Source organism: Lissotriton helveticus, chromosome 7, assembly GCF_964261635.1.
Source record: "Lissotriton helveticus chromosome 7, aLisHel1.1, whole genome shotgun sequence".
Classification (NCBI taxonomy): domain Eukaryota; kingdom Metazoa; phylum Chordata; class Amphibia; order Caudata; family Salamandridae; genus Lissotriton; species Lissotriton helveticus.
The window spans coordinates 495,014,924-495,029,702 of NC_136068.1; positions in this window are offsets into that span (position 1 = coordinate 495,014,924).

Consider the following 14,779-nt stretch of genomic DNA (forward strand, 5'->3'; position numbering starts at 1 on the left):
TTAATTATTTAACTATTTATCTATGATTCTTTAGGACCTCCCGTTATCTTCAAAATACATTACATTTTACGTATTTAATACTTCTGTAGGTCCAATTTTATTTTTTTTGTTCCCCCTGTCCATGATTCATTCTGTCTAACCAAGCCCATGGTAATGAATAACCAGAGTTATGGATTATTAAGCATACCATGTACAATATCCATCTCTTCCACTTTTGGCCTCTTGTCTTTTAATTCATTCCTCCATTTACACCCTTCCTCTCTCCTTTTATGCGTAGTTTTCTCTCCTTTTATAGCACATTCATATATGTTTTGACAATAGACTTGTGGGTCCATTACACTGTGCTACACTGTTATGTCTTTATCGGTCCTTACTTTTTCAATAAAGAATTATGACACAAAGACAGCGGCATCATCTTTGCACAGTTAATGGGCAAATTAAAAAGTGGTCCATAGTTGAAGTTGACAAACAAGAGCAAAAACATGTAACCAAATGTTTTAAGTAGAGGATCAGAAGTTTGACCACTAAATGAAAAGGCAGGTGTTAATGAGATGCAGAGTCAAATCACAGGTCCCAATGTGCGGGAATGTGCCACTAAATAATCACCAGTGGCAGAGAATACTTCAAGCACTCCTTCCATCACTTTATGTCACTCATGACACCCAAGCAGGTAGACATGAGTTGCTTGTGTTCCTGTATGGAGGGGACCGGAACTGGTAGTTCAGGCTACACTCTAATGGAGCAGGGAACCTACAGAAAAGGAGGCAGGCATTTTACTCCAAAGCGAGGTGGGCAGCACTTTCTCACTAAACTATATCCACCAAAAAAATCAGGCTACTTTCAATGTTGGTAAAGGAGTCATCTAAGAAAACATGTTTGTAAAAATTGTTTTCTTGAAAGACTATAAAACCTCACCCACTTATTGTGTCATGCTTCCTCATTGGGTTCGCCATTTAGCACTCTGAGGCATCCTCATCATAGCCGGGCAGTGTGTTTAGACTGTGGTGCAGTAAGAAATGGAGTGTAGAGATGTTATGGTGGGGGTGTATAAGTCAAACTACTTTATGACTAATACTAAGAGCAAAGAGCTAACAAGCCAACAGCTGCCACTTAGACCAACTTCAAATCAATCAGGGATTGTAAAGCATGACTACTCACCCGTGAGGGTCTCAAGGCGCTGGGGGCGTAGGGGATCAGACCAAGTGCTGAGTTCATCTGAAGAGCCAGGTCTTGAGGTCCATCCAGAATTGCATTAGCGAGGGTGATTTTCTAGGGTTGTTGGGCAGGGTGGTCCATGTCTTGGAGGCAAGGTAAGTGAAGAACTGGTCTTGCAGGATCATGGATGGTAGCCAGGGAAATCTGGGCGAAGCGCAGGTGTCTGTTGGGTATGGGAAATGTGAGGTGGTGATTCAGGTAAGCGGATCTGGTGTTGTGAAGGGCCTTATATGCATGGGTGAGCAGTTTGAAGGTTATTCTTCTGCCGACTAGGACCCAGCGGAGGTTGCAGAGGTGCCGAGTGATGTGGCTGTAACGGGAGATGTTGAGGATTAGTCTTGCGGCAACCTGGACATTCTAGACTTTTCGTAAGAGTTTCTGGGTGGCGCCGGCATAGAGTGCGGTGCCATAGTTGAGTCTGCTGCTAATGAGGGCATGGGTGACTGTCTTCCTGGATTCAGTGTGGATCCATCTGATGTCTTTCGAAACAGGCAGAGTGTGTTGAGGCAGGCCAAGGAGACAGTATTTATCTGGTGGTCCATTGTGAGCGAGGAGTCCAGTACGATGCTGAGGTTTCGTGCATGGTTTGTGGGGGTAGGGGTACTTCCTAGAGCAGAGGGCCACCAGGAGTAGTTCCAAGCAAAGGGGAAGGCTCCCAGGCTGAGGACTTCTGTCTTGTCCAAGTTGAGATTCAGGCAGTTGTCCTTCATCCAGGTGGCGACAGCTTTCATTCATTCATGGAAGATGTTCCTGGAGACAATGAGTTCTTTGGTTCAGAGAGAAATTAATCATTCTATTCCATCTTGGGCTGGCCCTCTACTAACAGTTTGTTTGAAGTTGGCTGGGAAGAGGAAAAGTATGTCAAATGCAGACTGTAGAGATGGCCTGTCTGCTCTCTGCCACATGCTGGTAGTTGAAGGGCAATTGATATCCAAGTGGGTACTGTGAATATCACATGCCAAATGTAGAAATGCTGGCAATATGGAAACTGCCAATCTAGAGTTGAAGCTATTCCACTGAGTATCCTCTGAACAACCCCACTGGCAGGCTGGCACTTAAGCATCATACCATGCATCAGACTGCAATATTGGAGTACCACCTCGATATTGCAAAACCATACAGCATTTATGCAACTCTCACGTGTTCACCGGAAGTAATCTGATATACAGTGAGAGGCAGCAATGTAGTAAGTTGTATCAACACCAGTATATAGATAACATGAGATTATTCAAATGTAAAGCATCCATGACATGAAGCGACCGATCAGCTCAGATCCCCACTGCAACTGCCGGTTGCTGTTGGAAACCTTTCCCACCATTCTGCCCACGCTCACGAATAACATTAAAACATAACACATGCATCACTGCATCACCTTCCCCCATTTAAAATCTAAAACAAGCAAGCTTAATTGTAAACCCATGATACTAAATTAACCCCTTCGCTGCGGCGGCTATTCCGCCCCAGCGCTAAGGGGGAGGCAGGGCCGCGCGGCGGTCCCGTGCTCGTGACGGAACTGCTCCGTCACGGCCCTAAGGTGAGCTGTGCTTGTGACGGGACGGTTCCGTCACGGACCCGCCTGCCCATTAGAACGTCAGCGCAGGCGCGAAATTCGCGCCGCGCAGGCGCGGCGAGCGGGCCGTGACGGAACCGTTCCGTCACCAGCACAGCCCACCCGAGGCTCGTGACGGAACGGTTCCGTCACGAGCATGGGAGGGGTTAAATAATCATCAAACTTACTCAGAATCTATATTTCATGCGACTCAACACATCTCCTGACACCACCACCAGCGGCTTGAGCCACTACCAATTCTGAGACTGCAGAATCACCGACAGATTCACTGACCCCAGAATCAATATCTCTATCCATGCCTGAAACTTCTCCACAGGTTATAATCAACATGCCTAATCAGAGCCAGCTCTGGAACAAGTTCTCATACATATGATATGAGCTTGTTGCTAAGTGAGTTCTACCAATTGCCTCTTATTCCACCACCCTTTACCTTCAAGCAAAATTACACCTTTACCACTAAATACTCTCACAGTTAACTGAAGTTTGGATTCACCTTTCCTGGCTCTGACAGGACTTTTGATCAGCACCCAATCACTGATAGTTGTGCTGTTGTAGCACACGTTTCTAAAAATTAAATAAAAGTACCATTTCATTTTACCTTGATTAAAAATCCCTTTTGAAGCAACATCCTCAATGTTTTTGTGAATGCTTACATTTTCTCTTTGCAACTGCTCCTTCAGCCACGTGGGAAACAACCCAGTGTGATCTTCTCTTCCTCTACGTAGGAAAAAGGGAGTCACAACAGTTATGCAGTGTGAAGATGAATTATAACTCCAATGTTTAAGATCGTCAAATTTGGAAGCCCAGAACTGTTATGTATCCTTCTGACTCCATACGTCCCTCACCGTAACCTGCGCTCACTGGGACAACATCTGGTGATGGTCCCACGGATTAAACTCTGTTGCATTGGTGGTCGGTCATTTAGATACATGGCGGCCAAGTTATGGAACTCCTTGCCGGCCCATACTCGGAGAATGGAGGATGTGCTAGTCTTCAGGAAAGCAATTAAAGCCCTCCTTTTCCTTTCAACATAGCCTTTGGATGTTGTTTGGTGAGCTCTCAGGGGATCCTCTTCCAGTTAGATTTGTCAGCGCCGGGACGCCTCTTGGCTGGGGCAGCTGCGCACTCTAAAAAACGTATAACATAACATAACATTTCTTTTTAATGAAGTTGAACACATCTTGGCCTGATGCAATGGCAGTGTGTATGCCTTCTTTTATAAGCGTATTCCCTCTCTCAACCAAACAGTTTGGCGATAGCGAGTACAGAGGCACCCTCAAATGTTTGATATCATGCAGTGACAAAACAGGGGGCGTGGCTAAACCATCGACTAGCATGGCCGCACGGCTCTGAAGCTCCGGCCTCCGATGCTCACACGCGCTGCTTAATGCGTGGTGAGCCCACCGAATATATCGCCCAGAGTGCGTCCACCCATGATCTAAAGCTGAGGGTATAAGATCGGTGCGGAAAATCAGGCTGCTGTGGCAGATTCCTGGATTGCTGGAGGGATTCCTTGTTGACTGGGCGGAGAGTCCCGCTCTATGCCAGAGGCCTCGTCGGGGAGAACACTGGGAGAGCCCGTGGTCTGCTCTACGTACAGGGCCCAGCTGCTTTGTCACAACGCTGGGCTCCCCCAGGCTCATTGCTTTGGGACCGGTGACTGCAGCCCTGGATCCCCCCGCCTGTGGAGACTGCCGCACCTGCCACACAGATTGCCTGGTGAGTGGAGATTGGGCAGGCCGGGGATCGGGCCTTTTCCCAGCCAATTCTTGCCTGGCCCTGCCTCTCGGTGATTGAGAGACGCTCCTGTTGGGCACTCTCTGGCATCTCCCCCCCCCCCCCTCAATTCTCCCCCCCAGTCTCTCCTCGGACTTACCTTCGAGCTGCCGGCTGATACACTCTGGGCCCCAACAAGCAGGCGGAGCGCCTTCACCTTCCTTGCCACTGTTTTGGACACTGGGCACGATGGGCCGGGGGGATCCCAAGCAAAGGCAGCTTACTTTTGACAGGCCGGTTGCAGGGGACCGCTCCTCTCAGTCCCTGGATCACAACAGTGCCTCCAGTCAGGCGGATTGACAGCCGCCGGGGGAGGGGATGTCGGCCATTTTGGTGGAGCTCTATGCTGGGTTCCGCGGTTTGAATGATCGGCTTGACACCCTCACTTCCCGACTGGACAGAATGGGATAGCGGCTTGATGGTCATAACACCCAGCTTGGAGAGGCAGAACAACGCTTATCTGATCAGGAGGACCGGCACCAAAACGTGGCGCAATGGCTGGAACGAACGGAGCATCTGCTGAAAGCTGTCGCCATTAGAACAAGGATTTGGAGGCCAGGTCCCGGAGGAGCAATGTGGATGCAAACCGTCAACTCCGCATTCTTGAGTTCAAGTATGCAATGCTCTATCCAGCCATGCTCAGGGTGATGGTGGGTGGTAAACCTAGCTTCTTTGACAACGCTCCTGATGTCCTGGCTTTCTGAAAACAGCGAGTAGGGGACGCCGGTCGCAGCCCTGCCCGCTCGTTACCGCACTCCTCCCCAAACCATCAACTAGCCCCCAGCGCTGAACTTTTCACCACAGACTGAGCCATGTCTGTTGTGCGACTTTGACCTCTTCCGTGCAGTAGATCCTGGTGTTTATTTGTGCTGGGCGTTCATGTACTGGTTAGGCAAGTTGTCTCTAAATCTATTGATCCAGTAGCTTTATCCTGTTTCAATAAAACACTGGATATCTGCTCAGGTTATCTTTTTTATTCCTAAGGTGGACCACATTTGCATCTTATTGTTGACTGGTGGATTCACTGTTCTACTCACCGTTGAACGGCCTCTACCATTATCTCTGTTTCAAGTCTATGGTTCATTGTTGTGGGCATCGTCTATCTGAGGTGTTGCCTCCCCCCCTTGGATGACTCCGACTAAGTTTTCAATGGGATTTGTTGCTGTTTTTGGTGTGTGTGAATTTCTAGGGAGGGATCCCATTCTCAGAGCCTGTAGGCTCAGGTGTGGGTGGCGGGTAGGAGTTTGGGGGTGCGGGTTATGTGGGGTTGTCTATGTCCTTATTTTGATGGTTTTGATGTTTTTTTTATTTTTGCCATATCACTGGTTGAGTTCCCCGTTCTGGTAGCCTTCACCGGGCTGACGATATACTGCTTGTATGCACTCCGATTTGGTTCGATATGGTTATGGCGGTAGCCCCTGCGGTGAAAGTTAACATGCTCACATGGAATGTCTGGGGGCTTAATAACCTGTAAATTGGTTTTGGCATATTTGAAACGTCATGGGGTAAAGATAGCCTTTTTACAAGAAACCCTCCTCCCTCCCCAGGGTTCCCCTCCCTTTGCTTCCTCTTGGGGATCCAACAGGTTCTTCACCAGCTATAGTACAAATTCCCGGGGAGTCTGCACTTTAATTCACAGTTCTCTCCCTTTTACAGTCCAGGAGAAAATGGAAGACCCACAAGGATCACTTGCACTGGTGCTACTATATCGCCCACCCCAAACCATGGCCACATTTCCATCCACCTTAGCACAGCTACTGGCCCCGCTGGTCATTAACCATCCTAAACTACTTTTGGTCGGGGACCTAAATTACTGGTTTGATAATTTATTGCAAGACCCCCAGGCTGCAGAGATGAAAGACCTCTTTGGCGATCTCAATATGATACAACATATTTGCACTGAGACTCATCAGAAAGGTCATAGTCTCGACCAAATCTGGTCTTTGAATCTATCCTTATCATCGATAGACATAAAACCGTGCTGTTGGTCTGATCACTATAGTATAAGTTTTTCTTTTCAGTTAGACAAGACCAATCAATTTAAGCTACAAACCAGCAAGACCATCAGGAACTGGACTTCCATGGATATGTCAGCATTTTTAAATTTTTTACAAACTTCCCTTCCCCCTGAGAATACCAATGTGGAGCAGGCCGATTATCGGCTTAAAGAATGGCTTACTTCAGCGATTGACATCTTTGCTCCTCCTATGCGTCTATGCAGCTCTAGGAGCTCGGACGCTCATAAATGGTTCACACCTGAGCTTAAAAAATTAAAACTGGAAGTGAGGCAACAGGAAAGGCTATGGCGCTCCCAGTATTGTCCTCTAGCCAGGGCTACTTACTGCCTAGCCAGGAAGGCATATCAAAAAATTCTACACAACCATAAGACCGCCTACTTCTCATCTAAAATCTTAAATGCCACCAACAAGTCGAAAGAAATCTTCAGGATAGTGAACGACTTATGTAATGATGATAGAACTTCCCCCCCGTAGTTCCTACTCAAGCATTATGTAACTCCCTGAATGATTTCTTCAGCGAAAAGATTTTACTGATCAAACAGAACATCTCCACACTTCCAGCTTGTGCCCCGGTGGAAGACATTTCTTTTAATCCTTTAACTTTACACTCCTTTCCCCCCATTGACCTGCAAATCTTTTTGGAACTTTTATCCAGAGTCAAATCAGGTTCCCCTATGGATGTCTGCCCCCCTCAAATCATGAGGGAAATTGGACGGGCCATTCCCAATAGCATGATACCTTTGCTTAACAACTCTCTTACTCTTGGGATAGTGCCCAGCAGCTTCAAGCAGGCCTTATTGATACCTCTCACCAAGAAACCTGGTATCGATCCGCTGGACCTCACGAATTACCGGCCAATATCCCTGCTGCCCTTCCTATCCAAAATGTTGGAGGCTCATGTTACTAACTGCCTCTCAAGCTTTGTGGAGGAATCGGGCTATCTTCAACCCAACCAAGCAGGATTTCGGCCTGGTCATTCTACCGAAGCAGTAATACTGGCTGTCCAGAACACCTTGAGGTCCAACGCTGATAAAAACCTTCACCAAGCCCTGGTGCTCCTTGACCTGTCTGCGGCTTTCGACACGGTTGACTATTCCATTCTGGTCAACCGTGTCGAACAGGCAGGTCTCAGAGACTCTGCCTTAGCCTGGCTAAAATCGTTCATATCTGAACGCACCCAAGCTGTCTGCTTAGGCTCTTTTTCTGCTGCTAAAACCAATTCCTTTTGTGGGGTCCCCCAAGGTTCTTCGTTGTCCCCCTTATTGTTTAATTTGTATATGCGGCCCCTTCTTTTTGTTTTAAGAAAACATAAAGTCACTGTATACAATTATGCAGATGACTTGCAGTTAGTCTTTGTACTCAACTCTTTAAATGCTGTGGAAGAGTTTCAGGCTACCATGACCCTTATCCAGAGTTGGATGTCCTTAAACCATCTCAAGTTAAACCCGGGGAAAACTGAGTTGATTCTGCCCGGTAAGAGCGAAATCAGCTGGAGCCCTAATTTCTGGCCTGCTGAAATGGGTCTTCCTCCAAAGAAATCTCAATCAGTAAAAAGCCTGGGGGTTACCATCAACGAGGACCTTACTTTAAAATCCCAGATTGGAACTGTGGTTTCTTCTGGATTTTTCCAACTGAGGAAAATCAGGAAAATCGCACATTTCCTCACCCACACCGCCTTAATTCAGGTAGTCATGGCCCTAGTCTTGTCCCATATTGACTTTTCAAACAGTCTCTATCTTGGCCTACCTGCAGGCCAACTTAGAAGACTGCAGTACCTGCAGAATCAGGCCGCTAGATTGATTTACAACGTACCTAAATGGGAATCAATCAAATTAGGCTTAGAGACCTTGCACTGGTTGCCTGTGGCTCAAAGAGCCGAATTTAAAGCAGGGTGTATTATTTTTAAGGCACTGCAAGGCAAGGGTCCCCTATTTATCAGCCAGTTGATTGGTAGGTATGTTCCCTCACGTAGCCTAAGATCAGCACAAAAAGGTCTACTCGAGGTACCACGCTTTAAGAAAAAACGACAGGGAGGCAGTAGTTTTCACTTTTTAGCAGCCACCTTGTGGAATTCCCTGCCGCTAGCTCTTAGACAGAGCAAGGACCTTTTGGACTTTCAAAAGGCATTCAAGACTCACCTCTTCAAACAGGCATACTCGAAATAGAGACTTCTGTTGATTTTCCCCTTGTTATGTTGTTTTTTAATCTCTTTCCAGCGCCAAGAAGCCCTTGGGCGTATGCGCGCTTTATAAATTTTAAATAACATAACATAACAAGGGCGCTATTTACTAATCAAGGGAACAGTCCTGGGCCAAACGATCCTCCTACTTAATATCTACCCCCCAAATACTGATGACTCTGTCTTTGTTGGTAATCTACATGCCCTGTTGAACCTCCACGATTACAACATCCTCTTTTCAGGTGGGGACCTTAACCTCTGGCTCAATCATGCTCTGGACTCCTCAAACCCTCAGGTGTCCCCTAAGGTTTGCTCCATTGCAGTATTTAATGACCTGATCCATTCTTTAAACCTCCGCGATGTCTGGCGTAGGCATCACCCATTAGCCCCCGGCGAAACGTTCTACTAAGCACCCCACTCAATGCACACTCATATTGACTATGTCTTCGCTACTGCTGTCGGGTGTCGCTGGGTGGAGGGTGTGGACATACAGCCCCGTACCTTATCAGACCATTCCCCTGTACTTTTGCACCTGAACATTCTACATTCGGCCGGGTGGGAAGGGAGATGGTCTTTTCCAACCTCTGCCCTCTTGGACGAGGTGTTCCGCTCAGAGGTCCAGGAAGCCATTACAGAGTACTTCGCTCTCAACAATGGCACGGTGGCCCATTACTCCACTCTATGGGATGCCTTTAAGCCATTCATTTGGGAGGGTTTTCAATTCCAAACAGGTCGGGGTTTTGCGGGTCGTGCGTGGCAGCCTGGGTAAAGTAGAAGCGAATTGGCGTTACTGGACGAATCCTCCCTAGATCCGAACGTACAGGCGAAGCGCAATTCCCTCTTGCTGGACTTCAATGATCACGCTGACAGGGAAGCCTCCTTGCTTGGTAAATACCAACTTGCTCGGTATTACGGTGAGGGCGAACACCCTGGCAGGACGCTGGCTCCCTTTGGGAGCCCCCCGAAGGGGACTGGACATATCACGTCCATTGAGCGTTCGGACGGTACGTCTGCCACTTCTGACGCGGACATTGTGGCGGAGCCGGTGGCCTACTATCGGTCCCTTTACTCCACTACGCTTCCTGACAAGTTTACACAGCACCTGTCCTATCTGGAGGAAGTGGCCATGTTTTGGCTTACTAAAGGCCAGTCTCATTTTTTTAGAGGACCCCTTTACGGTTGAGGAAATCTCGATTGCCATAGATGCACTCTCCGGCTCCAAAGTGCCAGGCCTTGATGGACTCTCAGGAGTGTTTTATAAAGCCTACAAGGACAGTCTACCGCCCCAACTCCTTGAGGTGTTTGCTGAGGCACTGGAATCATGAGTCCTCCCCCCCAACTATGCGAGAGGCTGCCATTTCCCTCCTACTCAAGCTGATGAAAGACCCCAAGCACTGCTCGTCCTATTGGCCCATTTCCCTCATCAATTTCGATAATAAAATCCTTGCTAAAACGCTTTCCACATGCTTTTCCTTGCTCATGGATCGAATTTTGTTCACAGTACTGGACTGTACTGGGAACAAAGTTTCATACTACATCGCTCCACGGCACTAAATCTTCGCACGGTATTTTCGTTTATCAACCGCATCGAACCCACTACCCCTGTGGTAGTTGCATTACTAGACGCAGAGAAGGCCTTCGATTCCCTTGAGTGGCCCTTCCTTATGGCATCTTTGCGTAAACTTGGCCTTCCTTTTAATTTTATCACCCTGATTGCTCTACTGTATTCTTCGCCTACTGCCCGCCTCCGGATTAATGGCTGTGTTAGAAATGGGATTTCTGGTTGGCCAAGGTTTGCACCGAAGCCAGGCAGAAACTACTACTCTAGTCAGGATAAGGGAGTTACACTCCTAAAATAACCCCAGCTCACCCCCTTGGTAGCTTGGCACGAGCAGTCAGGCTTATCTCAGAGGCAGTGTGTAAAGCATTTGCACATAACCAATGGTAATACAGTGTAAACACTACAAAAGGACACCACACAAGTTTAGAAAAATATGCAATATTTTTATATACTTAAGACCAAATACGATAAAAATCCACAGAACAGCACTTTAAAAATAGATGCATTGCAAGATATCTTTATCTTGCCAAGATACGTTGAAAGCACAGTTCCTTGATGTCGATGTCGATAGCCACGTCCGGGCTATCACGGGGTCGAAACAAACAAATCCAAACAGTTCTGGCTGGCCGCGGCGTCGTGGGTCAGCTGCAGTGTCGGGAAGACCCGCCAACAGTACCTTTCAGAGATGCAGGTCGTCAATGACCTCTCGTTGTCACGCCCGTTGCAAGTCGATCTCCCTTCTGATGGAATCAGGAGTGCTGGCGTTGGCAGGCATCGGCTGCTGCGGTGCAAAGTGCAGCAGTGCGGCATGCGGTGACCTCAGACTGCGGTGTGAGCAGTGGCTCAGTGGCGGCGTCAGATGGTGTCGTCGGTAAGACCAGGGTCGCGGGGTGAGATGAAGGCGGTGCTCGTCACGGTGCTGGCAGGTCACAGTGCAGCAGCGGCGACGCTGTCGCTTGAAGCGCTGTCGTCAGCTGACAACTGGAGTCGATGGCACCGGCGTCGGTAGGCCAAAGCTGCAGTGCGGAATGAGGGAGGTGCGTCGTATAACTTCATGAGCGGTGCCCCCGAACCACGGTGCAAGCAGCGGCGTCGAGTCCGATGAGGAGCGGCGTCTTCGGGGATACCAAGGCGTGGTTGTGAATCGAGCCGGTGCGGAGTGTGGTGCCCACAGGTTGCGGTACGAGCAGCGGCTCAGTGGCGGCGTCAGCAGGTGTCGTCGGTGAGACCAGGGTCGCGTTGCGGCATTGCAGCAGTGCTCTCTGCGGTGCCTTGAGGACACGGTGTCGGCAGCGGCGTCATTGACGGTGTCGGGCTTGAAGTCTTTGCTGTTCCTGAGAATTCGTGAACAGGGGGCAAGCTCTACCTCAAGCCCTTGGAGATACTCAGCACACGTAGAGAAAGTTCAGTCCAGTCCTTTCACTGCCCAAGGCAGAAGCAGCAGCTGCAGGCTAACCCAACAAAGCAACAACCCAGCAAAGGGGCAGTACTCCTCCTCGCAGCTCTTCTTCTTGGCAGGTTCCTTGATTCAAGTGAGTTCTAAAGTCTTGGCCCCAATATTTATACCGTGTGAGTACAAAAAGGGGTAGGCCCTTAAGAACTCAGGACCTGGGTCCGTGAAGCAGTACAAAAAAAGGGTTGGTCCGAGTTGAAGAGTTTCAAAAGGCTTATAGAAAGCCAGTTATTTGGTTGGTCACACAATCAACGACTTCATTATCGTTTACTTTAAAGTACATTCTCCATAAACTTAAACAATTTATTTCAAGATTCATTGGCATTTATTCAAGCAAAGTTTCAATCAAATTGCAGCCAATAGTTCATTTTGAGGACATAGCAAACATGTAATTATAAACTCATTACATTCATAAATTCAAAAAAGTGCTCTCGGTGAGAAGGGGAGGGGTGAGTGAAGTGAGGGGGACACGGTAAAGGTGTAGTGACATTTTTATGGCATCATTTTGCAGTTGAAAAGCCTTTACACTCAAAACAGTAAGCAAAGGTTCCCAATGTTCATCACACATAGAAGGCGAGACAGAATCTCTTATTTGAGTCCTATGGTGTGAGGTAAGAAAAGCGTAGTTCTACGTTTCGACCCCCGGTTACGCTAAAGGGTTGCTTTCAGCCTCATGTTGGGGTCTTCATCAGGAAAGGGGGAGAGCCTAGGGGGCAAGGTAAAAACTTAATTTAGTAACTATCAGTGATTGTGCGTTTTAAAAAAATTTAGTGACACTGGGGATGTGGTGGTACCTACATCAGAAGACGGTTGGCATCTGTACCGTCTTAGGCGGGGCCATGGCACAGCTCCCGATTTATTCTGAAATAAATTAACACTAAGCATCAAGGTGCTAGTTTATGAAAAACTGCCAAGGGGTGAGCGGTCAAGCAGGACGGGACTTACTTTTCAACTGTACTTGTTGGCATAGTACCGGATTACGCTGTGGGATCGTTCCACACGCCCGGGGACATCAAGTGCTCCTTGGCTGTGGGAACAGAAAAGTAGCGCATTGAGGTTAGCGGGGCGCGGGCATAGATGTTAGGCATTTGCCGCGAGAGGGATTAGTTTATAGGTCTACAGCCAAGCGGAAAGGGTTGAGGCTTTACCTTAAAACGGGACCGCAGTGGGTAGATTCCCGTTCCAGCGGCGAGCTGCATCCGAGTGGTTACTCGCGGTGCAGCAGCTGGATGCCGGTAAAGGGAAAAGGGGCTCGTCTCACCCGACCAATCAGAGCGTAGGGAGGGCGGGTCCGTTCCAAAGCTTAAGGGAGCGTCTAATCTGAATTCAGTTAGAAGTGACGACGGCAAGGGGGAATCTAAAAACACCTTAAATCGTGTGTATGCATGGAAGGCTTCAAGATAACTCCGTGTTGCTTTGAGTAACGAGAAAGGATGTGGAAGCATCATAATAGCAGTTACGGTAGAAAACCATTCATAATTTCACAGATATATTGTCAAATAATTTAAAACGCTTGTATGCAGCCAGTCGTGGCCATAGGCATTGAACAAAAACGGAAATGCAGACATTTCATTGTGACAAATTGCACGTCCTAAACAATAACATGTAGCACATCAAACAAAAAGTCAAAAATCGTATATTTCAGCACTGCAGCAGAATCCGGTGCTCCACAACCGGGGCTCCTCTGGTGGAACATTTTCAAGAAAGAAACCATACACCAGAATCACTACGCTGGTTAGTGATAGAGAAAGTCTGTCTGGGGCCACGGGGAGGCAACTTGACCTCTATCCTTAACACCAGGGAATGCAAGTGGATGCAGAAATTTCAAACTATAAGGAGGGGACTTAATGAACTCGACGCAAATTTCTCCCAAATGGCCGGACTATGTCCAGAATGAACATTGGGTGTCACCATAGAGCCCTCTCCCTTACAGTAATCGCCCTTCCGGGCATTATCTGAGTATGGGATATACATGGTATATTGTTATCGACATGCAGTTTGTCACAATGTAATGTCTGGTTTTCCAAATTGCTCCAGGTCTGCTGCTAGGACCATCCATACACAAGCGTGCTTTTTAGTATTGGTGTATTTATGAATGATCCCTTATCACTGCCATTACTATTTCTGATGTCAGGGTGGTTCTAAATTTATCATTGCCCTTTTAGCATCCGTACGCAAGTGCCTCTAAGATATTTGTGACACTATGAATGATTTCTGATCATCGACATTTGTAGTGCTATAAGGTGCTTATAAATTCATCTTTATTTTCTAACGTTCCATTGAGCCACATTGATGTGCTACATGTTATTGTTTAGGACGTGCAATTTGTCACAATGAAATGTCTGCATTTCCGTTTTTGTTCAATGCCTACGGCCACGACTGGCTGCATACAAGCGTTTTAAATTATTTGACAATATATCTGTGAAATTATGAATGGTTTTCTACCGTAACTGCTATTATGATGCTTCCACATCCTTTCTCGTTACTCAAAGCAACACGGAGTTATCTTGAAGCCTTCCATGCATACACACGATTTAAGGTGTTTTTAGATTCCCCCTTGCCGTCGTCACTTCTAACTGAATTCAGATTAGACGCTCCCTTAAGCTTTGGAACGGACCCGCCCTCCCTACGCTCTGATTGGTCGGGTGAGACGAGCCCCTTTTCCCTTTACCGGCATCCAGCGGCTGCACCGCGAGTAACCACTCGGATGCAGCTCGCCGCTGGAACGGGAATCTACCCACTGCGGTCCCGTTTTAAGGTAAAGCCTCAACCCTTCCCGCTTGGCTGTAGACCTATAAACTAATCCCTCTCGCGGCAAATGCCTAACATCTATGCCCGCGCCCCGCTAACCTCAATGCGCTACTTTTCTGTTCCCACAGCCAAGGAGCACGTGATGTCCCCGGGCGTGTGGAACGATCCCACAGCGTAATCCGGTACTATGCCAACAAGTACAGTTGAAAAGTAAGTCCCGTCCTGCTTGACCGCTCACCCCTTGGCAGTTTTTCAT